Source organism: Lactuca saligna, chromosome 2 (assembly GCF_052625555.1).
Source record: "Lactuca saligna cultivar CGN05327 chromosome 2, ASM5262555v1, whole genome shotgun sequence".
Taxonomy (NCBI): Eukaryota; Viridiplantae; Streptophyta; class Magnoliopsida; order Asterales; family Asteraceae; genus Lactuca; species Lactuca saligna.
Genome location: NC_136418.1, coordinates 63,618,799 through 63,640,011, shown reverse-complemented (window position 1 = coordinate 63,640,011; position 21,213 = coordinate 63,618,799).

Here is a 21,213-nt window from a genome sequence, read left to right as displayed (position 1 = left end):
TGTGGTTGAAAATGGTGATAAAAGAAAGGGTCGCGAGTATCAGAAGTAGAGGAAATGTGTACCTAATAAACCCTCGTTTGGTGACATTCCGTCTTGCATCCATGATATAGGGCTTTCTTTCACCTCATGATCCGCCGAACTACCGACAACTTCTATGTGATTTTGTTATTCGACCCTTTTATGTTTTCCATCTCCCTCTTCCTTCTGCTATTTAAGATTGAGCTATAATGGCACAAGCTGATGCTTCTGGATGTATTGATGGTGGTTGTTGTTATGGTAGTGATATCAACGGCACCACAGCTTCAGTAGAGATATCAACGGTACCGTTCTCTGAAGCGGCGGCCATGAAGACGAAGCCCTAGGGCTTTTTCTTGCTACTTGGAAGAGGCGGGGGGGGGGGGGGGGGTTGTTTAATTTTTGGGATTCAATAGGCGGGTGAAATCCCGCCTTAAAAACGTGTGTTTCATTAAAATTATAAAGCGACACATTTAGAGGACGCACATTTTATGAAAGGCGGCCTCCACATTTTTTTTCTTTTTTGACACTAATTTTAGGCCACGCACAAATGCGTGTCCCCTATCCTTCAAATTTTGCCAAAATTGACATTATTTTTTAGGGCACACACAAATGCGCGTCCTCTATCAGCGAGTGTCATTGTTTGCGCGTTATTAAAAGGCTGTTTTCTAGTAGTGTAACAGGTTTGTGGCGATGTTGTTCAGGTTGTCTAGTATGTCGGGGACGGTGATGCATGATTTCGAGGATGAAATCTAATTTAAGTGGGGGAGAGTTGTAACACTCTGTTCCGAACTGACTCCTAGTCTGAGGCGGTGCCTCGAAGGTCGATCATTATAAGGATTATGGCTCTTGGGAAGGTAAGATCTAGACCCTTTTGTGTGCGGGTGATGAATTAGAAGTAATTCGGGTCTTCAGTCAGTGTTTTGGAGCCTAGGGGTAATTCGGTAAAGTGGCAGTTTGGTTTTTTTTTGGAAAATGGATTTTTGTTCGGAAGGTCTTAAGGTAGGTTTCAGTTGTTAGAAGTGTAGGGTTTCTCGTCACCTTTCCGTGGATACAAGGATCATCGGAATCAGGCTTATAACGAAGAAGTTATGGCCTTCGAAAGCTTCGTGGTTTTCAAGCTTAGTCAAGTACACAGGGCGTACTTAAAGTGTACATGGGGCGTACTAGAAAAGAAGGTAGTACGTAGGGCGTACCCTGGAGTACGCTAGACGTACTGACCAGGAGGATTGTGAATGTTCCCCGGAGTACGTTAGGCGTACCATATGTACGTTAGGCATACTCCAGTCAGATCAGAACCCTATTTTAGGGTCTTGGACCTAATTTAAACTACTTAGCTCATAACCTAACCCTAATATCTTCAGCCTCCACCCCTATAAACCCTAGAAATTGTCATATATTGTCACACCCCAAAACCGGAACGGCGGAAACGTTCGGGGGTGGAGGACGTCATGTCAAGTATCACGAGATATGTATATGGTAAGCAAGTAATGAACAACCATTTCATTTAGAAAGAAAGTGTTTACAATGTGTGTGTTCATAAAACATAGAAGTCATAAGCAAATAACAAAACAAGACTTGAAGCTGTAATGCTCCATCTTCTAAATTCCCAGCACGAGCACCTATCTAATAGTCTCCTGAGAATACAAGTTGTTTGAAAGAGTTGATCAGCAATTAAGCTGGTGAGTTCATAAGATTTTAGTGATGTGAGTAAGTTGTAAAGTGTTGTTAAAAATATATATGTAAAGTGATGTAAACTGTAAAATGTGGAAAAATGTATATGTAAAAGTGATGTAAGCTGTAAGTTCTGTTTTGAAAAGTTCGCCTGTTCCTCTAGAAAATCCTATATTTCCTACTTTAATGGAAGTTAAGTAAAATGACACTACAAGCCTTTCTATGCGTACTAAGTGGGTACAAGTTATATATACTTGGAGTAAATAAACAATCGATTGTGCGCATCTGCCCTCAACTCACAACCCAACGGGGTACAGTAAGTAAGGCGGATAACACACATTCCATTGGTTGTTAGATCGTTGTCATATATAACCTTGGTGTATTCACTTGTTACTCATGGAATTATTTGTAATGGTTCCTTTATATCTAATGGAGAGTTCTTTTAAGAAAACCTATTTTTCTTATAATAAAATATTGACTACGGTGATTACGCTTATAATAGCTTTGTTTATACTGCTATATATAATCTAATATTGGGTAGATAGTTAATTGGGGGAATCTACTCTAAGCCCACATCCAACGGGAACAGGACGTCGGGGGAAAACACACATTTAGCTATCTATCGGATATTAGTTTTGTATATAAACATGTTGTATACACTAAGGTATTATAGAGTTAACTCACTTAAAGTCTTTAAAACTGTACTGGCTTAATAAAATGGATTAATCCCTTAACTGGGAAATCGCTAGTTTTGTATACAAAAGGTACTGACTTTGAAAAGTAAGTTTTGTACTAGCATAACTGTGCATTGACTCTATGTCCTATGACCTGATGCATACCTGTTACCCTTATGATGAATTAATGTATACTAAGCATAAATATATATAGATTCAGGTAGATAATAGATTGGGTGACCTCGGTGTAAGCCCACATCCAACGGGAACAGGACGTAGAGCGAAGAGCACACATCCTACTAGCTGTCGGAATCTACTTAGCATGTATGTATCCTATAGTGTATACATAAAGGAATCATAACGTTATCATTATGGTCCTAACTTTTAAAAGTAGCCTTCTACCAAGACTCGACTGTTTTGAAAGTAGCCTTCTACCAAGACTCGACTGTTTTGAAAGTAGTCTTCTACCAAGACTCTACTATTTTGAAAGTAGTCTTCTACCAAGACTCGACTGTTTTGAAAGTAGTCTTCTACCAAGACTCGACTGTACGACTATTATTAATTAAATCTAATTTACCATATCGATGCTGTGAATAAGACACATGGTAAAGGTATTAATAATATTGTAACTGGAATTTTATGTCCTTCTGTAATTGTCGTGACGACTGTGTAAGTACTGTAGTATTTGTAATAAGTGACTACTTTAAGTACTCTTGTTCCTTATTTGACGGTTAAGGCATAATGTGATGGCTAGATCCTATGCTAGATGCTCCCTTGTCAAGAGATTCTAGGAACTTCATGCGACCCCTGCATGAGTGCAAGCCACGAACATCCACATTACTATGATCATGTATACCCAATATAACTATCACAAATGTAGAAGTGATTTATTGGTATAGTAGACCCTGAAAACGTTCCATGCTATAACACCTTATTATGTTCTGTTCTGTTATCGTGTATTGATATCGTATTTATGTAAATGTATTCCATGTAAGCGTATTGTATTTGCATAGACTTGTGAACTGAACTGACTCTTTGTGTGCTTCATTGTACTAAAAGTAATGAATAGCATACTCGTAAACTATACCTATAATAGTTTACTAAAGTTCTAACTGTACTGTTACTGAAAAGACTCATTTATCTACCAAGTTATGCTTATACTTTAAAAACGGAGTTTTGTACAACTATAAATTAACACAGCGTTTAAAAGAGTTTTAAAATGTATGAAAACTTATAAATGACATAAGTAACATTTTGAAAGATGTTAATAACAAACATTTACACAATTATTATTGTGTTCAACTTGTATTCCCCCCTTAAAACAGTTAAAATAATTTAAAAGATTCATTACGGGGTATGAACTCACCTGATGTGGGTGGTTCAAACGGGTATGCACGTACGGATGAGAAGTTCCACGAATGAAGTCCCGAGACACAATAAGTCCTAAATGATATAAGGACACATATTGACATGAATATAGTGTTTTAAACAACTATATGAAAGATAACACCTTCCGGGACTAGGAAACACCTTGGCTAGGTGTTGGAATCACATGTGATTCAACAAAGAGAAGAGAAATGGCACTAAATGGTGTTTACGGTTTTTTAACCAACTCCACTTGAGTTTACGGTGGTAAACCCATGAGTTTACAGTCGTAAACTCATGGTACTTGACCATTTGGGGGTTTGAAGTCCTAGAAGTCCTTTTTGAAGCATCCTAACTTCAAGTCTTAGCCTTAGGAAGTGATTAGGGAAACATATCACCCCTTTATAGGGTTTACGGTTTTTGGACCATTTGACTTTGGGTTTACGGTAGTAAACCCATGAGTTTATGGTCAAGTGATGTTTTCAAGTCCTAAACACTTCTAGGTAAAGGTCTAGGCTAGTTTCTAAGCTTAAGGAATAAGTTTGGGGCATCAAAACATGCCTAAGAGGTGTTTACGGTTTTGGGAGTTCCCCAAACCGTAAAAACATATATATGGGACATTTTTGTGGTTTTCATGTGCTAAACACATCAAAGGAGGGTTCTATGCTTGCTTCTAAGGTTTGGCAAGAGTTTAGGGGCACTTTGGCACACTTTAAGCACTCTTTTTAGGGTTTACGGTCCAAGGAGATTCTTGGACCGTAAACACCTTATCCTTTGTGATTTTGGGTGTTATCTTGGTGCTCTTAAGGTTTAAACACGTCAAGGGTTGTTTCTATGCTGGTTTCCAAGGTCTAAAGGGACAAAGGGCACATTTAAGCCACACTTTGTGTTCACGGTCCAAGAAGATCTTGGGCCGTAAACACCTTGTTCTTGGGGGATTTGATGATTTCTTGATGTTTAACACTTGATCTAAACATAATAGGGCTAGAAACACTTACTAGTTGAAGATATTTGAAGAAAACAGGATGATACTTGAGAGAGAAATGGCCCAAGTCTTTGGAAATGTGAAAAAGTGAATAAAATAACTAAGTCTCACTTATATAGTCTTTTGGGTTTACGGTCCCAATACCATTTTGGACCGTAAACTCCAAACTCTTGAAGTTTGGGCACTTATTGCTACATAATAAACCCTAGGGTATCCACTCTCCTGATATCTTCTGAAGCACTAACTTTAAAACACTCAAACTTATTCCAAAAAGTTTAAAAGTTAGCAGAAATAGTTTAGACTCATATAGAAGTGGATGGTTGAACATAATAGAAATTTTTGGGTTGTCCCATATATCATCCATGGTGGAATTTTGAGCTTATGGAGTCCATTTTTGGGGTGTTTGACCCATTTTCAAGAAGATGAAGTTTGATGCAAAGATGGGAATCAAGGAGGAGCTTATGGATTTGGCTTTTAGGACTCATTCTCAGTTTGATGAAGGTATAAGGCTTTGAACTTGACCATTGAATGCTTAGATCTATTATGTTGAGTTTTTTTTAGCGTTTGGTCCCAAGAATTGAGCTTTATGGTTCCAAATCCGTTTTTAGGCTTGGGGTTTCCACCCTTGATGCTATTTGAGTCCGTAAGGCAGAAAGTTGTTATCTTGATGGTCTTAATGGGTTCATGATTGAGTTAGGGTCACTTTTATGGAAGTAGAATGTTATTTTTGGAGTTTGGGTTTGTTTGGGGCATGCAAAGTCACCAAGTCAGTGACTTTATGGGTTTAGACGTTAAATATAGTTCAGATATGTGATTTGGACTTATTGGATCAAGTATTAAGCACTTAATGGATGTTGTGCATGAGTTGTTTGTACGTTGGGCGTACTATGTAGTACGCTGCGTGTACAGTCCATTTGCTCAGTACACTAAGCGTACAAAAAAGGTACGTTGGGTGTACGCTCTCAAGAGGATAAGCCTTAGTGAACTTCAGACCTTTGGGCCCTAATGTTTTTGGGCCTGGACTTGCAGTTTGTTGGATCTGAATGTATCTTGGGCCAATATTAGAATAGTTGGGCCTATTGGGCCTTATGGCCCAATATAGAAATGGACTTCACATTTGTGGGCCTCGGTTTGGGTCAATTCTAGGAATAGGTTGTTTTGGGCCTTCGTGGGCCAATTTGGTCAGGATTATTGACTAAGGAGAATATTGAGCTTTAGTATAAGGTCCATTAGAAAGGTTTAGGCCCAATTTGGAAAATTGGGCCATTGATGGTTTTATGGACATTATAATGTTGGGCTTTTGTTTTGGGTTTGGGCCTTAGTTGTGGATAATATTAGGCCAGGCATAAAATGGTCATTTTACCCCATGCATGGATTAAGGATTATGGTATTGGGCCTAATTGCTAACTTAGGTATATTGATTGGCGGGGCAGCAGCTAAGGAATTCTTCAGGAAGCTTCTGCATTTTAGGTGTGTCTTCTCACCATACCAATGGGTCTAAGGCACCAAGGTTGGCCCATTTTATGTTATGTGGTATGATAGTTAGCTTTATGCTAGGTGGTATGCTAGTAATTATATGATGTGTGGTATGTTAGTTTTCTTTGTTATACTTGCATGGAAAACCCCATGGGAGCCTGTGGCATTGGATGTAAGAGCATGTGGGGTAGCCCATGGCAGTCCTAGGTAAAGACAATGTAAGGTAGCCCATGTCCTTGGATGTAAGACCATGTGGGGTAGCCCATGGCAGCCCTAGGTAAAGATCATGTGGGGTAGCCCATGACATTTGATGTAAGACCATGTGGGGTAGCCCATGACAGTCCTAGGTAAAGACCATGTGGGGTAGCCCATGGCAGTCTTACAGGTTTTTGTATGCATGGCTTATATGTTATATGTAGCTTTTATAGCTAGCAGGAAATGTGATACAGGTAGCTTTTATAGCAACATGATATGTGATATGTGGTTTGTATGTATGGTATGCTCTGGGAAACTCACTAAGCTTCGTGCTTACAGGTTTTGTTTATGCTTTCAGGTATCATCATTTTGGAAAAGAAGGGCTCGGATTGATCGTAGTGCACACACCTATGATTTCCGCAATGAATGATTTTGGGATGAACTCTGATAAATGTTTTACTTAATGATGATTTGAATTGTTTATAATAAATGGCATCAATGTTTTAGCTATATTAAAAATTAAATTTTTACCCTTGATTTTTAGGTCGTTGCATAATCTCCTACCAACATATAGACAGTCAGACCAAACTATAGGTCACTAAGCATAACCACATCCGATCTACCAGGATACCGATCTAACAGATTATACTAGCATATAACCATCCTATCTACCAGGATATCGAGCTAACATATCACAATAGTAACAATCCCAAATAAAAAATCAAAGGGCCGACCTTGGTGCCTTAAACCCTTGAGTATAGTGAGGATAACTCACCTCGCAATGTTAGATCCGAACTAAAGAGTCACTTTCCCGAATCACCGTTCCGCCAAAAATCCGGAACTATCCAAAATAACAAATGCTAAGTCAACATATGGGCTATCAATCTTAACTGAGGGATCCATATAGTCTAGTTTGCCTTTTCTCTAGTTTGGGCCAAGGCCTAATACCAATCCATGGTCCACAAGTCCACATATGCAAGGCCCATTATTGACCCAATTTACCAAATTGGGCCCAACTCCCTAATTGGGTGTGAACCCAAGATCCATATTCAAAACTGGCCCAAAACACCATATTCATAAAGTCCAACAAACGCCCAAATCCAACTAGTCCATAAACAGCCCAAACCCCAAAGCCCAAATGACAAAACCCAACAGAGGACGTACGATGGGTGTACTCCTCGGGTACGTTGGGCATACTCTGCCTTGTGTTGACCACCAATGGGGTGGTTGACCTAGTACGTTGGGCGTCCTAGAATTACTCGGGGCGTACGCGAGTTGTTCTTAAAACTCTAATAAGTGCTCAATGGCTTAAGCATTTAAGCCCAAATTTTAGATCCATCGGCCAAATGTTCCTTAGAACCATAAAGTCTTGAACTTTATGACTTTCGACATCCATAAAGTTCTTAATACATGGTCTTAATCTGTTAAGACCCTTATACTACATGCATGGGACACCTTCAGCCATTGGGACATCATTTTTATCACATATGACCCTTTCTAAAGTCTGAAAGGACATCTCATTTCGTCCAAATCATAACATGCACCAACTTAGGGACTTTTGGGACAAGAATGGTTCCATAAAGCTAGAATGGCCAGATCTATATCATTCAAGCATAAAGTTTGAAGCTTTTTACCTTCTGGAGCTTCTAGGGCACCAAACAACTTCAGATCTACAAGCTTGCTCTTCTTCTCCAACTCTTTGATGCAACACCTTCTTCTCAAAACACTCAAAATACATTCTACAAGCTCACACACTCAAGAAAATGGCTAGGGTTTGGGGAAGACGACTCTAAACAGTGGAGGCTAAGGTAAGGGAGGGTTATGAGCTCATAAGGTGGTTTATATAACACTCAAACCCTAAATATTAGTGTTTCCTTCACACAAGTGTACACCCAGAGTACTAGGGTGCACCTAGTACGCTCATCGTACCCTTATGTACGTGCAGCGTACTCCTCCTGGTCCCAAAATTGCAACTTAGCCCTTACGCTTTTCATGGATTTACCCTTCCATCCGCAGAGACTATAAATGACAAATCTTGGGATGTTACACAAATGGAAAATAGTCTGCATTGAACAAAATTGAAAAAAATAATATTCGATTTGAAACAAAAAAAAAATAGTGTCAAAATTGAAAAAAAATAATAATAATCTTAGTATCAAAATCGAAAAAATGAAATCTTAGTGTCTTTTGTGGGAAAATAAATATAGATTTTGACACGTCGGCATGTTATGTCAGCATGTCATGTCATCAAAACTAACACATCATCATTTCACATCAGTAAGTAACTGGGTTGACCGGTCATATGGTCATAATTATAACAAATTGGAAAACAAAGTGTCAAATTTGATATAAAAAATAACACAGTATCAAATTATAATTTTATGTGAACTTAGTGATTTTTGTACTATTTATCCATATTTTTTCTTTAATTTATACGGATTTTCAATAATACCCTTATAATAGCCCTTATACTATTAGATTTATACGAATTAAAATCTTTCAATACAATAATAACTCTATTAATTATATTATTAGACAACTATAGCCAAAAATAACTTTTTTTTAATATAATTAGCTTCGAATTATTAACATATTGTTAAAATATACTTTTTTGTAATATATATATATATATATATATATATATATATATATATATATATATATATATAGAGAGAGAGAGAGAGAAAGAAAGAATGAAAGAAAGAGAACCAACAAACTTTTTATCTATAATGAATTTAGATATCAAATTTCACATGTGAATGCGCATATATATATATATATATATATATATATATATATATATATATATATATATATATATATATATATATATATATATATATATAAAGATAAATACAAAATAATAATAATAATAAGTATATGCATGTATATATATACATTTTTTTTTAAAATGTATATTTACACAAAAAAAAATTATTTTCCTTAAAAATGTATTTTTTTTGAAAAATTCATATTTTAAATCTCCGCTTCGAAATATAAGTTATATATTCACTTATTAAAAAAAATTAGCAAAAATATTTCTTACATTTCAAAATTAATATTTAAATAAAGAATTCTTTAAAAAAAATGCATTTTTAATGCATATTCATATTTTTGTGTATATGCATATTTTTAAAACACATGTGCATATGCACATGCATATTAAAAAAATTAAATGCCTTTATATATATATATATATATATATATATATATATATATATATATATATATATATATATATATATATATATATATATATATATAACAGAATAAGTATATGCATATGATAATTAAAAATATATGATTGTGCTTATGCATATGCATAAAAATAAATATATACATAGGACAATTAAGTACTTATGATTATGCTTATCTATATGCATATGCATAAGAATAAGTATATGACATATGAATATTCATAAGTATATTCATAAGGATATTAAATTCATATATATTATGCTTATTTATATGAATAAATAAATAAATATATATATATATATATATATATATATATATATATATATATATATATATATATATATATATATAAGAATAATTATATTCATAAGGCTACTGACTATTTTACATAATCAACAAGGATACAATAGTAAATATATCATCGTTGTATGAGTTATTTGATTTTTATATGCTTATGGTGTAATGGATTAAGTTCAAAGGCGAAAGTAGAAAAGAATATGAAATTTGTAATTCCATGTAAAAGTGATAAAATGCCAATTTTAAGACCATAAAAATCAATCCTAGAGGAAAGGAAAAAAGTACAAAGGTAACTTATAGTAGATATGAAAATGAAGCAATAGAAAAAAGAATTAGCTTAAAATGAGTTCATATGAAAAATCTACTAGGTTGCAAAGTTGGACAAAAATTAATGAAAAGCTGATTTGGGAATTTGACAGTTGCAACGTGTCAACTTTGAAGCTTAATAAGTCGATATTCATAGCTAAATATAAATAACATTATAAAGCAAAGTTGCGGTCTATAAAACGAAGAGTACACATGAAAAAGAATCAAACAAAATGGATATGTGATGAATGAGATATGGTTGTTTGAAATTCGTCATTTGAGTGTTATAATATGTGAAAGCATTTTGTCGAACACCTGGTGGGTGGGCTGCATATACCACAATTGCAAGTGAAAATTATGAGCCTGTAGTGATGTTGATTTCACCATCAAACCTAATACACTCTAAACACAATGTGCAAATGAAATTAGAAAACAATAGGAGAATGGATTATTTTGGATGGTCATGAGCTACAAATAATATCTAAAAAATGTTGAATACAAGAGTGAAATTGACGAACCTGGTTGGAAAATAAGATATGGGTTGCTATATGTTTTATGAAATCGCCAGATTCTTTAAAATCTTCAGAATAAGTGATCGAAGATGTGGTGTATGATGATCAAAACAGTGGATGGAGGTGTGAGGCATCGCTTTTGAAGATTTCTGTGAAACTGATGAACTTGTTCGGAAAAAAAACAATGCATGCATCAAATGTATAAGATTTTTTTTAATTGTTTTTTTACCTATTTGTTTCATAGAAACATGAGACTAAAGGAGAATGCGAAAGGAGAAAAAAAAAACTCGAGAATGAGGTGTTAATCGGAAGATAAATTGAATTTGAGGCTTGTTACTTTGTTCGTTAGTTCGTTCTCTTAATTTTTAGTTCGTTGTTGATAGATATGTATTGAACCATTTTTAAGAATATCCCTAAAAGCTACCTGTTTCCTGGTTTTATTAAAGATACCATGAAAAAAAATTGTGTTTTCATCTCCCTCAACATTCCACTTCACTTTAGCTTTTTAAGTCAAATCATCTATGTCTTGTTTTTCAATACACAACAAGTCTTTAAAGAGAACTTTCCTATTATTCAAATCCACCATAGAAACGATACCCAAATCAATTTGTTTATCCAGGACCGCCAACTTATTGATCAAGTAATTTTTATTGCTCAAATGTTTCTCTCTAACAATAGAAGCCTACTCTGGCGATAGATCTATGATCTCCGACGACGGATCTATGATTTTCGCCTCTAGATGTACGAGCTCCGAAGAGATTGACGGATCAGGTCGGAGATCGTCGTCAACCACCACCACCACTGCTTCCTTGTCGCCCCGGTGCAACTCACCTCCATCTCTTTTTCTCGATGAAACGCCAACAGTTCCGCATCAAGTATGTCGATTTGTTATTTGATTGTTTATTTTTGTATAAAGTTGTGAATTCTTTTTAATAGATTATATGGTAAATTTGGGATGGACATTTGTGGAACAACTGTCCATTCTCGTTTATCTCCCTTCTTCTATATTGATGTTTCACATAATCACTTTCTTTTTATTTTAGTAGTAAAATTGTGTACTTATCTTTGTGTGTAGAGGTGGATAAAGTTATAACAATAGTTGTTGTTATAGCATATAAGTCAAGATCTATGAAAATGGTGAAAGTGGTATAGGCTCTGAATTTCTCAGTAAAAATAAAAGTAAAGGAGCTGTCATTTTTCTATTTTCAACTTCTCATCAATTAAATCTGATTTGTTTAGTTTATAATAATATTTAGAATTTCTATAAAAATAATAGAATAGTGTTAGATATATATTCGTTTATTAATTTAGTTTGTATATAGTGTTGTTTATTTATCATTTGGTTGATTTGTATATTAATATTGATTGATAATTATAACTTTGTAACAATTATTTTATTTTTAGGCACAAAATTAAGGTTTTTAAAAATAAAAAAAATAAAAATAAAAAATAAAAAAAATAGGCCAAACGTATTCTTCATCTCATGATCATGAGAAAACATATTAAAATACTGAACAATTATAAAATACTTGCTATTAATGTTTAAGTTATGTTTGATCTTCGGTATTAAAACTAATCTTATATCTAATATATTATATGACATTAATTAGTAACGATCCGACCCAAATTAAAAACAAAAACTAACATGTTTGTTTTTCTACATCGTTCGAGTTGGACACACATGATTTTCAATTATGGATTTGTCATATGAATTTAATGTTTTAATTTCTCTTTTGTTGTTTATTATTGTTAATATTTATTTTAACTTCTATTAATTTGTGAATTCACTTTTATTAAGTTGTGAATATACTATTAAGTTATGAATCAACATTTGTTTTCTTATTTATTATAATATTGGTATAAATTATTAAGTTGTGAATCGAACTTATTTGCATAAAATTCATATTCATAGCTTATGTTTATTTTTTGTGAATTGAGTTTAGAATGTGTTATTATGTTAGTGTTTTCTAAAAAAAAAAATTAATTTAGGGTTTTTAAGTTGCGATTGTGATGTTTTTAATGTTTCGTTTATTGTTCAGTTTTTTAATGTTAGTTTAACTGTTATTAATAACATATAAGTTTTATGTTGTGAATTCATTGATTTTTATAAGTTTTAAGTTGTGAATGCATTTTGTGTACTAAACTATTAATTTATTGTATTAAATGTGTATTAAGTTGTAATTTTTGTGTTTTAACTTGTAAATTTACTGCATTAAGCTGTAAATTTTGTGCATTAAACTATGAATTTATTATATTAAACGGTGAATTGACTATATTAATAGTTTAAGTTGATAATATGGTTGTGAATCTATACTTTTTGTATATTGAATTGTGAATTTATTGTATTAACCTGTGAATTTTGTATATTAAGCTGTGATTTTTTTGTTTTAAATTGTGATTAACTGAATTAAGCTGTGAATAACTGGATTAAGCTGTGAATTTTACGTTTAAACTGTGAATTGACTATATTAAGTTGTAAAGTTTATGTATTAAATGGTTTTTTTTATTTTACTGTGACTTGACTGCATTAAGTTGTGAAGTTTCTGTCTAAACCGTCCATTGATTGTATTAATCTATAACTTTTAATAAATTTTATGTTAAAATATGAATGATATATGCATAAATGTTTGTATTAATTTTCTTGTGAATATATTTAATTTTTGTGTTGTATAAATATGTAAAATTGTATTAGTTATTTATTATGGGTTTTAGCCATAAGAACATCCTATGTGCTCATGCAACCCTAATGCTTGGATCTAGGTTTCTCTATTGAACATGCAATTCATCCAAGACTTTAAACCCTAGTTCTAGCATACAATTAATCATATTAACATGTGAAAGGGTTTTAGATCTTACCTTGATTGTTATGTAGCAATAACAATCTCAAATCCTCCTTATAATGACTTTAGAAAGCTTAGAGTCACAAGTGTCACTCCTCTAATGACTTACAAACACCAAGAGCAAGAGGATGAAGAATAAGGAGAGAGGAGGCTGCCCAAAATGTGTGGAAACCCTAAGGAACAAGTTCACCACGTTTTTGGGGCTTAAGGATCCTTTAAATAGTGAGGCTATTAGGGTTATCTAACAAAGAAACCCTAATTTGGATGCTTAGGCCCTAAGCAACCCATGGACTCCCTCCTTAGAGGCCTAGGACAATTTCTAATGGGTTTCCCATAGAATTCATCCACTCCTCTAAAATGAAGTCCATTAGCCCAATATTCAACTATCACACAATTAACAGTTCTAGTCCCTTAAGTTTAATTAATGTCTTTTAGCCACAAACTTAATTCTTATTAATTCTTGACTAATATTAATTAAACAATATGATTTCTCCTTTAATATATTATTCTCATAATATATTAATAAATCATAATTAATCCTCTCTCTCCATAATTCATCCTATCAAGTTGCTTTGGTGAAGGCAACCCAAAAGGACCATGCACCATCGTGTCAAGTACATACCAAAATAGTTATGGACTTAGACACTAATCTAACAATTTTATTTTTAGGCACACTCTCGGCTGATCACGCACGTTGCACTCTCATCTTTTCCTTTAAAAGCTTTTCATTTTTATTTTTGAAAACAATTTTATCATTTCCTTAGTTTGAGTCCTGACACACCCGAGAGTGTGCCCGAATCCCTCAAACCAAGGCTCTGATATCAACTTGTAATGACCCAATTTTACAAGGAAATTTTTCATTTTTGATTATCCAGACATATTTCCATTCATTAAGAAATCCAGTTATATATGTTTTCAAAACATAAGTCAAATACAACTTTTATTCCAACATCAGAGTATCCCATAAAAACGCCTGTGAGAGAGTGCACGCCGCGCCATCAAGCCTTGCCCTTGCCCTTAGGATCCGATGTACCTGAAACAAATCCACAACTTGCACGTTAATGCTTAGTGAGTTCCCCAAAGCATACCCCACACATAATCCGCATATCATGTTAGCTATAAAAGCTACCTCTACCACATAATACATATCAATTAGCAATTGGGTCCTATACCATAATCCTTAATCCATGCATGGGGGTAAAATGACCATTATACCCTTGCCCAGTATGATCCAAAAACTAAGGCCCAAATCCAAAACAAAACCCAACACTAGGTAGGCTTTGCAAGCCCACTAGTTTCCTACTAATGGCCCAATCCCTATAATGGGCCTTACCCTAAGCCCAAACATCTTCTTGGCCCAAAACATCTGACTTCTGATGGTCCACTAAGGCCCAAAGGCCCAAAGTCCACTGCTTGGCCCAACCTGAGGCCCAAAACACTCCAAGCCCATATCTGATAACTACGTTGGGTGTACTCCTATGCACGCTAAGTGTACAAGCTAAATGGTGAGTACGTTGAGCTTACCTGCATGTACGCTCAGCGTACTCCCATGTTAAGTCATTTTCCCATTAAGTGCTTAATACTCTATTCTGGAAGTTAAAATTACATATCTAAGTTCTTTTTAACGTCTTAATCCAAAAAGTCAGTTACTTGGTGGCTTGCAACACACCAAATGAACCCAAACTTGGAATATTGCAATAAACTCCCATGTAAGTGGCTAGATCTCATGCATGGTCACAAATGAGCCCTAAAGATTGAAAATTTACTTCTTATGGGACTCATATGGCACTAAGGGTGGAAACCGTGGACCTAGAAAACGAGTTGAGTCATAAAGGTCCATTCTTGGGACCAAAAGAGTCCATAAACTCATCATAAGAGAGATCTAAGAGATTAATAATCAGGCTCACGACTTTATACCTTGAAAAGGTCTGTAGTGAAGCAACAATCCCATATCTGAACCATCTCTTTTGCACCAACACCTTGCCTTGACCTTTGCTTCCTTGAAGAGTGGATTTAAAATACCAAAATGCTCTCACAAAGCCTTCCAAGCTTCAATAACACTCAAAGAGGATTAGTGTTTCGTGAAAACCATTTAAGGGTGAAAAGGAGGCTGACCCTTGAGGGTGTAAGGCTCTTTATATAGTGACACGCCCTAAAAATTAGGGTTTAGGGACTCTGTGCGTACATCTCCACCACCCGCGACCACTTATTCCTTCTATGATGGGCGTACCCCAGCTTACGTTGGGCGTACTCCTGTGCTGGCCACCTTGCATGCATGGGATCTTTTTGCCACTTTTTCTCCACTAAGGACCAATAATGCCAATAACTTCAAAGTGCCATAACTCCTTCATTCTAAGTCTGTTTCCGACGAACTTTATATCCATGAAAGGGTGGCAGGAATCCCTACGCTCCTATCCATACCCCAAGCCTAAAACCTTACGAATAAAATTCGGGACCCATAAAAGACCGAATCGCCCCTACCCTTTGGCTTTCGACACCACAACCGAGTACTTTCAAAACCGGGTGTTACATAAATATGATCAACAAATGTCATTAAATTTGGTGTTAGTCCAATGGTGGTCCAACAGTGGTCCAACGGTAGTCCGACCGTGGTCTAGCGACTATCCAACAACAAGTGACAACTTGTTGTAAACTAAAGAATAAAAAAATTGTTTAATATAATATTAATGTTTGATTTGTTCAAAATTCTATTAATGAAAACATTTAAAAAAAAACTTTTTAAGGCTATTAACCTTTTTGGTTCTTATTTCAGCCACTCCTTATATATATATATATATATATATATATATATATATATATATATATATATATATATATATATATATATATATATATATATATACACTCTGCATAGATTAGGCATACATATATTCCTCCTTGTTTTCGTGGAAGGGCGTGCTATTCGTTTACATCCATTAGTTTGTAAGAGCTTTAATGCAAACTTTGACGGGGATCAAATGGTTGTTCATCTGCCTTTATCTTTGCAGGCTCAAGCAGATGCACGTTTACTTAGGTTTTCTCATATGAATTTTTTGTCTCCAACTATCGGGGATCCGATTTCGGCACCAACTCAAGATATGCTTAGTGGACTCTATGTCTTAACGAGTGGAAATCATTTGGGTATTTGTGTAAATAGGTATAATCCATGTAATCGTAGAAACTATCAAAGTGTAAGTGTGTGTATATCGATATATATATATATATATATATATATATATATATATATATATATATATATATATATATATATATATATAACATATTTTGTTGTGTTTTTGTTGGTTATTTTGATAACCAAAACATAAACGCGGAAGCATACACTTTAGATTTTGATTCTTGAATCTGTCAAAAGAAAACTTTAAACATGAAAAACAATTACATACCTGATTTCATTATAATATTCGGATCTTAAGAATTAGGGTTGGGTTTTCTAGTTGGTCTTAAGAGCTCTCTCTAAAATCCCTCAGCAAACTCTAAACGAATTTTGATGTGTATTTTGTGTATTGATTTGCTCCTCATCACATGTATTTATAGAAGGATATAAACCCTAATGTGTGAGATGGAAGGGATCTTGAGGATCTTGAGTCAAACCGTGAACTCAACCCACAAGGTAACTAAATATTTTATAAATCGGTCCATGAACAATTTATATTCTTATCATAATAATTGGATTTAATGATAACATTATATATATATATATATATATATATATATATATATATATATATATATATATATATATGAATATGATGTGGTCCCATAAATACATAACGATCTCCCACTGGACCACAAATATATAAATGTACGTATAATTGTACAAGCGCTTTAATGAATATTATCATAATATTGGTAACCTTAAACAATCTCGTCCACTAATCATAATAGAATAGGATCAAACGGTGAAAGACCCTAACTTTCGTATTTCTGAAAGACTCAAACTTTCATACTTCACAATATTGTTACTCCAAAACATGCTACATGCATATTCATAAATAATATTTTACATTGATAATTTTGATTATAAACGACTGATACAAACCAACTATTTAGATATTTACATATTACATAACTACCCAGGATATTAAAGTTTTATACAAACATGAGTACAAAATACAATAGTTTCAAACTATTCTAAATCATCCAACAATATATAACTATCCTTGTTGCTTATTGCCTGCAATTGTTAAACATTGAGAGGGGTAAGCGGTGACGCTTAGTTAGTTCAATAATAGATACAATATAATGTCATGCCATATATATACTTCAATATGGCAGAAGCAAAGGGAACAAGGAACAACAAAAGCATATGTGAATCATGCGACAAGCTTTCCATATCAATAGACGATTTGATTCAAATATATACAATCAATGAGACATAACAATTTCCATACTTGATATTCATTAATAAAGCTTCGGCCCAAATGGAACAGAAGACATACACTTTCTGATTAAACATTTTGGTAGATTTCAGGCTTATAGCCCTGTCTAACATCTGCCAATGTCGTAGAATAGAAGTCATTCTCTTACGGAGACATGCTCTACATGGCCAGATGCTACGTACCAGTACCACTGTGAATCTAAGTCCTTTCACTGATCACATGATCAAATGTATAACTTTGCTATGATAAATAGCATAAATAAAACAACGGAAAAGCACATAGCACATATAACACATAACATACAATTGTTCATATATATTGAACTCACCGTGAAATAACTGAAGGAATAAATGATAATTTGCGTAACACTTCGGCTCTAAATATAACTTTCTACGATGAAACCGAGGATTTTAATTGAAAACCGGCCTTACTCGGGCAGAGTTTCAGCTTGAAAAAATAATTTTATCGTGAACTTTGGAGTGTCGGGACTTGCTTCGGGTGTCGGGTATGATACCGAGACTTCGGGGGTGTTAGAGGGACTTGAGAGAGCCTAAAGAGTGAAAGAGAGTGAGAAAATGTAACCTAAAATCAGAGATCTTCGGTCTCTATTTATAGGGGACTGAAGTTGCTGACTACACTGGGCGTAGTCCTCAGGACACTAGGCGTACTGCGAGTCAGCTTAGTACGCAGGGCGTACCCCTCATATGCGGGGCGTACATGCGATGTGTCATCAGATCGGAACTCGGGTTCGGACGTGGCTGCCTTATCTGATACGTGTGCCTTGTGCGAAAAGAGAGGGACGTGGCCGACTTCGGGTAGCATATATTTGAAGTACGCTGGGCGTACGAAACGAAGTACGTTGGGCGTACCATTCGGATAAGGCTTCGGATTTTTATTTATTTTTTTATTTAAAAACTTCAAAATTTTGTATATTTTGCATACGAGCTCTATTTTTGACGTTCTTTATATCCACGCGTAGGTGAGATTACGCTCTACAACTTTAGTTTAGACTCTGTCGGCTAATTTTGACTTCATTTTTAAAGCTATATTTTTAACAAGCTGGGACAGGAAAAGTCCGTTAAAAATTCATAACTTCTTCATATGACGTCCGTTTTCTTCTGTCTTTTTACCGTTGAACAACAATCCACGAGATCTTCGATTCTCGTTCAGGTTGTGTCGACTAAAACTCACTCGATCTTTATTTTGAGTTTTTAGTTGTCTACTGCAATACCGAAACTTGCAAAAATCATAACTTCCTCATACGAAGTCAGTTTCTGACCTTCTTTTTATGGAAATTCTCGGTTTAACGAATACTACGACTTTCATTTAGATCATATAAGCTAAAAAGTAGTTTATCAAAAACTCACTTTTTACGTCATACGACGTTGTGCCGGTTCTGTTGTGGAACATTAAATAGTCATAACTTCTTCGTTATAACTCGGATTTCGATGAGGTTTTCGCCTAAATGTTAACGAGATTCTTTACAATTTTCAATAATAAAATTTTACTTATTTCAAATTTTATATTTTCATTAAATTTCAATGTTAGATTGGAATCTCATAAGACTTCTAATATTTTCCGAGTGATTCTAAACATAGGTTTACTTCAAATCCAGTAAAAACTATCTGTTAGAACTCAATATTCAATATCACATAATATTTCATAATATTATTTATTACAAAAACACGATTTCAAAACGTGTATGTTACAAATACCTCCTGCTTTTGAGGATTTCGTCCCTGAAATTACATCGATTAAAACAAATGGGGATATTTCGCTTTTATCTCATTCTTATTTTCCCTAGTATAATTTGGGCCTCGATGGTGTTTCCACTTGACAAGCACCAATTCCACTTTTTTATTACGTAGCTCAGTCGTTCTTTCGTTTACGATCTCTTCGGGCTCTTCTACATATCTTAGCTTATTATCCAATTTCACTTCAGATAATGGAACTGCTTCATCATATATGCTTAAACACTTAGGCGGATAACTCACATAAAACACATCATGAATACCTGCCAAATCTTCCGATAATTCCAAGCGGTATGCTTGTTTACCAATCCTCTGGGTGATTTTGAAAGGACCAACAAATCTAGGGCTTAGTTTTCCTTTCTTCCCAAATCGCATAAGGCCTTTCCATGGGGATACCTTCAACATTACGAAATCACCCACCTAGAATTCTATCGGTTGTCTCCTCATTTCTGCATAGGACTTCTGTCAATCCTGGCCACTTTCATTCTTTCTCGTACGATTTGAATCTTGTCGGTGGTGTCTTGAATCATTTCAGGGCCTCCAAGGATTTTCTGTCCTATATCACGCCAACATAACGACGTACGACATTTACGACCATATAATGCTTCATATGCTGTCATCTTGCAATGGTAACTGTTATTATATGAAAATTCGATAGTACTTGTCCCAATTACCATCGAACTCTAAGATGCATGCACGAAGCATATCTTCTACTGTTTCGATTGTTCTCTCCATCTAACCATCAGTCTGGGGATGATAAGTTGTGTTGAGAGCAACTCGAGATCCCAATTCACATTGCACACTCGCTCAAAAGTGAGAAGTGCAATGAGTATCACAATCGAAAATGATCTTCAGTGGCACACCATGTCTTGCAACAATTTCATCCAAGTATACTTGTGTGTATTTCTCCATTGGATGTATTTCACGCATGGCGAGAAAATGTGCACTTTTAGTCAGACGGTTGGCGATTACGCAAATGCTATCATGCTGTCTAGCAGTCTTTGGCAATTTGGTAATAAAATCCTTGGACAGTTCTTCCCATTTCCATACAGGAACACTAAGACTTTCTGGATTTCCGTAAGGTTTTTGGTGTTCTGCTTTGACTTGTAAGCATACTAAGCATTCCTGCACATAACTTCCAATGTCTCTCTTTAATTTAGGCCACCAATAATCAGATCTTACATCATAGTACATTTTACTTGTACCAAGATGTATTGACAATTTAGACTTATGGGCTTCATCTAAAATCTTCTGTCTTAATCTGCCAATCTTTTGAATCTATAGCCGATTCTTAAATACTTTCAGTCCACATGGATCATCCAGTAAAATATCAACATATTGTACCATCCCTTCCTTCGTCATATTTTATTGCTTTAAGGCCTCTTTTTTCCATTTCTCTAGTTCATCAAGAATATTAAACCTCACTGTAGTGTGAGTAATAGTATAACACATACTATTACAATAAAATTTCCTGCTAAATGCATCGGCAACTGCATTGGCTTTTCCAGGATGATACAGGATTTCA